We start from the raw sequence: 11357 nt of genomic DNA, 5'->3' as shown, positions 1-11357 counted from the left end.
AAATGTTGCGCCATCCTGGGTAGATCCATGTGGATCACACATGGTCGCTCCATCCAAGCTGAGCTTTTAGGACCTTGCTTTTAATGCCAACAACAATAGCAACACAACGCATATTCTTCACAATCATACAGTAGATATATGTGGATAACTGTCTTGATGGTCATAATTGGAATCCCTTTAACTGTATATCTATTGGATCACGGGTCACGTTGATGATAAGAAAAAAAACAATAGTTGCATGCGGATTATCCACAGTTACCATTTGTAATTCCATACCATGGATAAGTTAGGCATAGTATAGTAGCAAGATGGGTTAGAAGCAGGGGAGAATGTGTAGGGTGAGGTTTCCTTTAGGGGCAGTAACTATGGACCTATATAGCGTGTCATCTTTACGGAAATGAAGGCGAGAAATCAGGTTGTAAACAGCGAGTCGGATAGTCTTAATCTTAAAGAGAAAAAGTCGAATAACGATTAGGACTGGGGAAACCAGTGTGTGTGTGTGTCTGTGTCTCTGTGTGTGTGTACATGCGCGCGAATGTGCGTGTGTTTGTCTGCTGGGGAAAGGTAAAAGTACATGTACATAAAGATACGTTAATGCATTTTATAATTACAATTATATATGTATATACATACATTTATACACACACACACACATATATATACGCGACATTCGCATACACATGCTCAAACATATGTATGCCATTATTCGTACATATATGCGTGTGCATGTATATGAGAATATATACATGCAAATAAACATGTATGCATACATGTATACACACACACACAAACATATATATATATATATATATAATATATATTATATATATACATACGTATGCCACGGATGCGTGTGTGGCACACATATGCATATAAACATCATTAGGCATATACAACTGTATGTGTGCATACACACGTACATATACACACATATATAAATGTACATTTACACATAGACATTAACAGACACACACTCTCACGCGCTCACACATATGCACACACACGCACAAACAAACACACACACATACATAACTCTAGTGCTAACAGATTCTATAGCTTTATACAGTGTTATTTCACCATTTAAGAAATAATAAAATGAACTCGCTGAAACGGTAATGACAATATTACAATAAATTGAACAACAACAAAATCTACAAAAACTATTCCTTAATGAGTGAACAGTAAAGTCTTTTAGCGCCATCTTTTCAACGAAAATGGCGTCGTTGAATAACTTATTTCCATCGCAACAATCTCCTTTTTCTTGCTCTAAGTCTTTTCATGGCTTTCTAAATATCCCCCTTTTCAAAACTATTATCTCGCCATCATCTAAGTGATTCTCAGTCCGATTCCTACATCTCCTGCTGAGCTGATTTTCTAGTTGCTACTGCTGCTACTGCTGTTGTTATTGCGGCTGTCGTTGTTGTTGTCATTGTTGTTGTTGTTGTTGTTGTTATTATTATTATTATTGTAGTTGTTGTTATTATTATTACTATTATTATTATTATTATTATATTATTATTATTATTATTGTCATTATTATTGTTATTATTATTATTATTATTATTGCTTTTTTTTATTATTGTTATTATTATTGTTATTATTATTATTATTATTATTATTATTATTATTATTATTATCATTATTATTGCTATTTTTATTTTCGTTTGTGATTCTAGTAATGGCGGTGGTAGTCGTGTATCCTTCACGTCGTCATCGTTATGGTGTCCATCTTGCTGTCCCCTCTTTTTCTTTTCTGCCATCTTTATTTCTCTGCTTTTACTGTATTTTACTCTCTTTTTTTTCGTCATCTATGTTATTTATATATATATTTCTTTTTTTTCTTTGTGCATATGTATGTGTGTAGGGGGGAGTATTCTTCTAGAAACAAGTGTCTATTCGGATGGTCATTTATTTACATGACTCTCGCTTCTGCTGTTTCGTTTCTTTTTTTTTATTTTTCTTGTTTCCTTTTGCTCCATTTTTATATTTTTTTATATTTTATGTTCTCCAATGGCCTGGTCTCGACAATCAGCTTAATCGATATTCAATGTGCGCACATATCATGATACATACACACACACACACAGACACATGTACACACACTTGTATATGTATGTGTATATATACATATATTTCTATGCATGTGTGCCATAATTACGTGTGTATATACTGATATATATATATATATATATATACCCACACGTATATATATGCATATATATATATGCATATATATATATATATATATAATATAATATTATATATATATATATATTATATATATATATATATATATATATATATATAATATAATACATATATATAATACATATATATATACACATATATATATATATTATAATAATAATATATATATATATAAACGTGTTTCTAAACACATATACATGAATACACACACACATGTATATATTTATATATACGCGTGCGTGTGCATGTGTGCTATAATTATGTGTACATATATTACACATATATATCTGTGTGTGTGTGTGTGAAAGTATGTATGCACATATACGTACACACATATGTACACACACACACCACACACACAAAGAGAGATACGTCGCTCGCGCACATACACACACGTAAGAGCATTCCAATGAAGCGTCCCCGCACCAAGTCCACAATCACGGACAGTAATCTGTGAAAGATGAAGCAGAAAAGTCTGACTATTTCTACGGTGGCTTCCTGTACAGGGATGGTGAAATTGGAAGACAAAATCCTGCTTTCGTTTCGTCGTTGAAAGCCATTATCCTTTTTAGATATTAAATACTTTAGTGTCATGCCTAGCAACTGGCTCGACCATGACGTCAACACGAGCAGATGTAAAGTGGCCGTCAGCTGCTTTCCTTCCTTCCTTCCGCTTAGGACGAAAGAGATAGATGGATAATTAGTTCGACAGACAGACAGACAGACAGACAGACAGACAGACAGATAGAGAGAGAGAGAGAGAGAGAGAGAGTGAGATGCACTAAGGTGTGGACAGGACTGTAGTCTGGAAGGTGTGTTGGAAGGCTGGTTGGTAGATAAGGGATTGTTTTGGGTTCGTGTGTAGATATGCAGATAGATAGATAGATAGATAGATAGATAGATAGATAGATAGATAGATAGATAGATAGTTAAATAGATAGATAGATAGATAGATAGATGGATGGATGGATGGATAGATGGACGGACGGACAGACAGACAGACAGACAGACAGACAGACAGACAGACAGACAGACAGACAGACAGATAGATAGATAGATAGATAGATAGATAGATAGATAGATAGATAGATAGATAGATAGATAGATAGATAGATAGATCATACAGTTTCTGCGTGAGGCGAAGCATCTCTGATATTTATTTCACCCATAAAAGTATAAATGGATTTAGCATATCTTTTAGTTGAGATGTCGGGTTTTTTTCTTCCTTTAATGTAGATCTCGAAAGTGGAACGTGAGACATCAAAATGAAGCATGTATTAAATGAATAAAACCTACACTGAAGATTTAATTAAACCTTGTTTAGGATATATACATACATACATACAAATTTACATTTATACCAATAATTATTGGAGCACTTGGTTTTGTTAAACGCCTGTCAGACTGCTTATGCAGTCTGACAGTTAGGCATATGTGTGCGTGTTAGATAGGTAGACAGACAGACAGACAGACAGATAGATAGATAGATAGACACGACGGGTTTCTTTCAGCTCTTTCAAATTCACTCGCTACGCGTTGGTCAGTCCAAAGGTATAATAGAAGACAGTATCCAATGTACCAAGGGGCCACTCAGTGGAACTGACCACGAAACTCTGCAGTTGGGAGCAAACCACAGATCTACACCTATTTTTATGCTATTATATTTTTTTTATTTTTGTGCGCAGACAATCTCCTCGTGAGACTTCGCACGAGATCTCACGAGATCTTATCTTGAAATCTTTTAACCGGAATATATTCCTTCAAAGTTAATATTGCCAGATTCTCTACTAAAACATAACAAAATAAAGAAATAAATATATAAATATAAAATACGATAATAATCGGTCTGCAGTGTTTTGTTGCTGTTCCCTGGCCTCTTGATAAGATGCAATTTAACATGTCTATCTTGCACTGACCTGGGATGGTGGCAACCAACTTTTGTCTTGTGATCCAAAAAATGCTCTTAATCATTGATTATATATTCTCTCAAACAAAAATCTATTGAACTATCTAGTTCATGAGGGAAATGCCGTCAGCAGATTTTATTTTTGATTTTTTTTTGTCTTTCATTTTTCATATTTATTCTTATGTTTTATTTATTTTGTTTCCTTTTTCCATTTTTGCATGTTGAGAATTTTCTTTCTTTTGGGGTATAAAATAGTTGATTCGGCCCCGTCAGTCGTTGTTTAAGTTTTTCAAAGTCTTCCTCGTTAAGTTTCGGGATGGTTCTTTTCAATAAAATTTTTCTTCACACATGATTGCTCCGTCGACTGACCAGCATTGAGTGATTTTGGTTGTTGCCATTTGTCTTTGAATGTGTGTGTGTGTTTGCTAGTTTAGAACCATCATCGTTCTAATTAAATTCGATTTCGTTACATAAGCATACGTACAATCATATATATATGTGTGTGTGTGTACATATATGCATATATGTATCTCTATCTTTCACAGTGTTTGTCTATATATATATATATATATATATATATAATGTAATGTAATATCATATACTATAATATGTAGCAATTATTCGGTTGCCATAATAAGACTCCGAGTTTCGGATGTCGGGGCGGGAAACTGATCCGGCATCTCGTCAGATATCGAGACATTTTTTTGTTCTTGTTTCTTCTTATCTAATATATCACAAATGTATATTTTAAAAACAAGACATGATTTGAAGGAGACTTGTGGCAGATTTGCCTGCTGTTTCTAGCACACCCAGCGTCGACGGACAGGATCCCAAGTTGACTCTGTGGTTCCAGAGTATAGTAGTATTGGTGGTGCAGGTGGTGGTTGCGGCAGCGGCGGCGCATTGGTAGTAGTGGTAGTTATGATCGTGTGTGGTAGGTGATGGTTGTAATGGTAGCAGTGGTAGTGGTAGTAGCAATACTGCTACTGCAGCTGCTACTGATGATTATGATGATGATGAGGAGGAGGAGGAGAGGAGGAGGAGGAAGAGGAAGGTAGCACTCGCAGTGATGGTGGCACTGGGGCTTGTATGTCAAATGCGATACAGCAGATCTTTGATCAAAAGTTTTCCCGCCGTGACCATCCTCTCTTATGTCGACTCATAGTGTATCTAAGGTCTCTTTATTCAAAGCATATTTAGTTGTTGTCGCTGCTATTTAGCTCCAGGTCAGTTCGAATTGAGCGGACCTATAATCAAAGTCAATCTCGCCATGACCTTTCCGTCTTTTATTCAGACGCAATGTACCGAGGACCGCACTATTTAACGCATTACTTTTGTTGCTGCCGATGCTGTTGTCGCTGAAATGGCAGTTCTGTAACCTCGAACAGATCCTATCCTGCCATGGCCATCCTGTCTGTTATTCATACATATAGAGGCATGGCTATGGGGTTAAGAAGCTCGCTTTGGAACCACTCCGCTTTAGATTCATGCCGACTATGCGACACCTTAGGCAAGTTCTTCTACTATAGCCATCCAATGCCTTGTGAGTAAATTTGTTTCATGGAAACTGTGTGGAAGCGCGTCATATGAGTGTGTGTATGTATCTTCGTACTTGTGTTTGTCCATACCTTCACCACTGCTTGACAACCGGTGTTGGTTTGTTTACGACCCCGTGACTAAGCTGTTCGACAAGAGACTGATATAATATTACTGCAGCTGGTTTGTTTGGCTAAACACTTCAAGGCGATGCCCCAGTATGGCCACAGTCCAATGACTGACACAAATAACAGATTAAAAAGATTGAATCTAAGCCTACATTATTTAATGTAGGTCTGTTCAATCACAGTTGAGCAGACGTATGATCAAAGACATTCTAGCCATGACAATCCCATCCTTTATTAAAATCCTCAGGTATCTCAGACGATATCATTTTATGTATCCTTCCTTTCCATTAAATGAAATAAATAGAAATAAAGGTTGCTGTTATTTCCAGCAGTCTCTCTTCTCATTACATTGCGTGGAGATGTTCCATAGCTTAGATGATGTTATTTGGAAGCTAGACGACAGAGAGTGTTCCTGCATTAAGATGGTTTCGAAAATATATACATCATAACTTCTAGTCATTAGCTGATGCAATTATTATGCTTCTCATGTTTGGGAAACATCAAAGAGGTTCTTTAATTCCAACACATTGATTCTTCACGACTGCTCACAGTCTGCTAGAAAATGGATTAAAACTGCCAATTCATAGCTATTTTTCAGCCAGCTGGTACTGACTCTTTGAATAAAAATATTTTAATGCGATCTTTCTTTTCTCTCGCTTTTTTTTTTATATATACTTTACTGACCAGATGTACGTCGAAATAATGTATGGCTTTTATGTTATGTAATCCTTTTCCTTGCGTTATCCGAGCGACGAAAGGCATTCCTGATGTCATTCTTGACAGTTACTCGACACTACTGCGATTGGTTTGAACAGTTCCTAAGATGGGCGATGGAAGTTGGTTGCCCGTAAATTATCGTCACCGCCCAAGTGTGAACAATATATCCTACGATAACATTTGCAAGGATAATATTAAAAATGAAGATTTGAAGGTTCGCTCTAACCGAATGGTTACTATCACGAAATAAAACAGAAATGAATATAGTGGTACATAAACGGATAGGCAGATTGACAGACAGACACACAGACAGGTGAGAGAGAGAGAGAGAGAGAAAGATTGATTGATACATACGTGCATATAGATATAGATATAAATGGTTACATATATACATGCACACAGTTACACACACACACACATACACACACATACGCATACATGCACAGATACAGATATACGCACACACGCATACATACATGGAGGTTGTCAGCTTGTAAATACGTAAGACCACCACAGACAAATTATCTTACGTTAAATGTTAAAGACAAAGTCTATCAATAATGCTTGTACTGAATTTTAAAGTCAATAACAGGTTGCAAAACATCGCTAAGATTCTAACCTACAAAGTCAAGTAGTCCAGATACAAGCAAAGAGCAAGATTTCTGGCTTCGTAATTTCGAAAACCCTATCCCCTAAAAATAGGGGTCTTTCATGCTCATCTATTGGATGGCTGCTCATTCTACTAAGTTCTTGCACATATAAATATGCATAAACGCGTACGTACGTGATGTACCAACCTACCTACATACATACATGCATACATACATACATACATACATACATACATACATACATACAACATACATACATACATACATACATACATACATGTGCGTAGTTATGCGTGTTTTAAATGTTTATCCAGTTTCTTCTATGATGCCATTGTCCCTAATTTCAACATATCTCATGCCATGCTTCATTCCATACAAGAATGACCCCAAAATAACTTATTTCCTTTTTCTTCCTTTCTTTAAAAAGAAAGATTATTGGGAGAGTTTCGTTACTGTTTTGATTCGTCTATGTGTGTGTGTGTGTGTTTGTGTGTATGCTGTGTGTGTGTGTATGTATGTGTGTGTGTATGTGTGTGTGTATGTGTGTGTGTGTATGTGTGTGTGTGTGTGTGTGTGTGTGTGTGTGTGTGTGTGTGTGTTGTTTCGTCATTTTGAAATTTATTCAGCTATTTTTCCTTGGAGGATGCAGAAAAGAATCGCAAAACGGATTCTCCCTTGAAGCGGAACCAATCAGGAAGAGACCTACGAGTAAGCCAAAACGACATGGCTGAATAATATCCATAGTTTCAGCCGGTCACACTTCGAAATCCAGTCGGAAAGTCAAATGACGATTGCTTCTGATGCGACCCTTTGGAAAACGTGCCGAGATACCTGAGGAACTCCGCGGATCCTCCCTCGAATAACCGGTAGAGAAGAAGGATGGGTAGATGGATAATTATCTATTCATGACTTCGAATACAACCGATATCCATGGCAACGACACAACACCAGCTTGTAAAACGTTGAACTCTTCTTCTGTTGCTATTTTTAGATTTTTGATTTCGCTTTAATTCGCCAATTTTTTCATTTATTCAAAACCGAACCAGGTAATCGACATTACCAAATAATTCGGAAGGCGGCGAGCTGGCAGAAACGTTAGCACACGGGCGAAATGCGTAGCCGTATTTCGTCTGCCGCAACGTTCTGAGTTCAAATTCCGCCGAGGTCAACTTTGCCTTTCATCCTTTCAGGGTCGATAAATTAAGTACCAGTTACGCACTGCGGTCGATATAATCGACTTAATCCGTCTGTCTGTCCTTGTTTGTCCTCTCTGTGTTTAGCCCTTGGTGGGTAGTAAAGAAATAATTACCAAATAATTGGGGAACAATCCACCCCACCCCCTCCCCGCACCTCACAGCCGCCTATTTTGTTTATTTCTTTATTATTGCCTGTTGCTGGTGTTGCAGTTGTTGTCGCTGCTATTGTAACTAATAACACTGTCGTTGCTGCTGCTGCGTTTGCTGCTGCTGTTTTTTGCTGCTGCTTCTGTTGCTGGTTCCTCTGTTGCTGTTGCTACTGGTGCTGCCGTTTTTGTTGTTACCGTTCTTGTTGCTGTTGTTGTTGTTGTTGTTGCTGCAGATGATGATATTGGCGCTGTAGCTTTTCTTAACTGAGCGCTGTTGTTTTTTGTCTTTTTTTTTTGCTTTCTTCATGTTGTTGTTGTTGATGCTGAAGCTGTTGTGACTGTTGTTGTTATGGATGCATTTGTTGTTGCTACTGCTGTCCTTGCTGCTGCTGCTGCTGCTGCTGCTGCTGTTCTTATTTCTACTACTGCTGCTGCAGTAGTAGTAGTAGTAGTAGTGGTAGTAGTAGTGGTGGTGGTGGTGGTGGTAGTAGTAGTGGTGGTAGTAGTAGTAGTAGTAGTGGTGGTGATGGTGGTGATGGTGGTGGTTGTGGTGGTAGTAGTAGTAGTGGTAGTGGTAGTGGTGGGTGTGGTGGTGGTAGTGGTGGTGGTAGTAGTAGTAGTGGTGGTGATGGTGGTGGTGGTGGTAGTAGTAGTAGTAGTAGTCTCTCCATCCGGAACATAATTTTCCACTGAGCCCTTTCCTTTTCCAAGAAAGCGGATTGTGATTTGTGATTTGGCTACTATTTCTAGCGAGCTAATATTCACAGCGCACAGGTTTTCCTTGTTGACTTATTTTTGTTGATGTTAATCCTTTATCCACAGGTCTGACCTGGTCCGGCAAATTTCTATCCAAAAGCTTTCCAGCCACGACCAATTCATCAATCACTCGAGCCTTGCGGATCCGCTTCAAGGATTGCACCATCAACACACGAGAGTAAAATGCTATTTGAGCGGAGTTCGTCTGCTTATTGCAGTAGATCGTGCAACTACTTAAAGCTACTTCATTGGATTATTTTGTTGTTGTTCTTTAAATTCCTGCCTAAGTCAGACTCGTTCCAGCAGATCTAACAGCAACGGTGTTCAAGCTCCGACCACCTCATAGTTCTCTCGAATATTGACCTTCAACGACTACAGTTGTCCGTTATTTCCTGCTCTTTTCTCGACGGTAGATTGTAACTTGATGGAGATTTATCTGCTATTTTAAACAGGTTGAATCGCCATGTAGAGGTTCCATAGTTTAACCCATCAGTTTGGTTTAATTTCACTTGAAATATTATGGCAGGATGTACGGGAGGGAGCAGTTATTGATTGGGTCCATTCATTTGGAAAGAACTACAAGTAGAATCGATCTGGTTCTTGTTTCGATTGGTATGGTTCATTAGAGAACTGCAAATTCTTCAACTTTGTTCACTACTAGACAAAAGCATGTTCTCACAACATCGTCACCAACATTATCATTGCTATAATTATTTGTGCAAGATAAGGCGGCGAGCTGGCAGAATCGTTAGCACGCCGGGCGAAACGTTTAGCAGTATTTCGTCTGCCGTTATATTCTGAGTTCAAATTCCGCCGAGGTCGACTTTGCCTTTCATCCTTTCCGGGTCGATTAAATAAATATTAGTTATGCACTGGGGTCGATATAATCGACTTAATCCTTCCCCCAGATTTGAGACCTTGTGTTTCCAGTTGAAAAGATTATTTGTGGGAGATAGCAGAATCGTTAGCACGCCGAAGAAATTGCTTGGCAAAATTTCTTCCGATTCCACGTTCTGAATTTCAAATTCCGCCAAGGTCAGCTTCGCTGTTCATCATTTCGAGATCGATAAAATGAGAACCAGTCGAACACTGGGGTCGATCTAATCGATTTACTGCTCGATATATAACTGCTGGCGTTATGTCCAAATTTGAAACGCAAAAAAACCTCCTATTTATGTTAGAAGTACTTTGATGCAATTTTATCATTTATGGACTTTGAAGAGTTTAATAAGATATTTTGAAATCATTTTAATATACTTTGGAATCCGTAATGTATTTTGGATGTGATGTGACATTTTGGAATCTATAATAATTCATTTCGAAATAATTTGATTTGTGATAACTCGTTTTACAATGCATGTTATTGTATTTTGAAAGGATTTCACTCTAACAATATGTTCTAGAACTAATTCAGGGCAATATAAAAGGAAAACGCAAATGCTTCTTATTATTATTCCATATGTGTATGTGCGTGTATGCATGTATCTATGTTTATACGCATGTATGAATATGAATATTCCTTTCTGCTCCAGGCACAAGGTCCGAAATTTGGGGGAGGGGATCAGCCGATTAAATCGACCCCAGTATGCAACTGGTACTTAATTTATAGACCCCGAAAGGATGAAAGGCAAAGTCGACCTCGGCGGAATTTGAAATCTGAACGTAAAAACAAACGAAATCCCTATCTCTTTACTACCCACAAGGGGATAAACACAGAGAGGACAAACAAGGACAGACAAACGGATTAAGTCGATTGTATCGACCCCAGTGCGTAACTAGTACTTAATTCATCGACCCTGAAAGGATGAAAGGCAAAGTCGACCTCGGCGGAATTTGAACTCAGAACGTAATTATTTCTTTACTGCCCACAAGGGGCTAAACACAGAGAGTACAAGCAAGGACACACAAACGGATTAAGTCGATTGTATCGACCCCAGTGCGTAACTGGTACTTAATTTATCGACCCCGAAAGGATGAAAGGCAAAGTCGACCTCGGCGGAATTTGAACTCAGAACGTAATTATTTCTTTACTGCCCACAAGGGGCTAAACACAGAGAGTACAAGCAAGGGCACACAAACGGATTAAGTCGATTGTATCGACCCCAGTGCGTAACTGGTATTTAATTTATCGACCCCGAAAGGATGAAAGG

This window comes from Octopus sinensis, linkage group LG12 (genome assembly GCF_006345805.1).
Source record: "Octopus sinensis linkage group LG12, ASM634580v1, whole genome shotgun sequence".
NCBI classification, from domain to species: Eukaryota; Metazoa; Mollusca; class Cephalopoda; order Octopoda; family Octopodidae; genus Octopus; species Octopus sinensis.
This window is presented reverse-complemented; position numbering follows the sequence as displayed.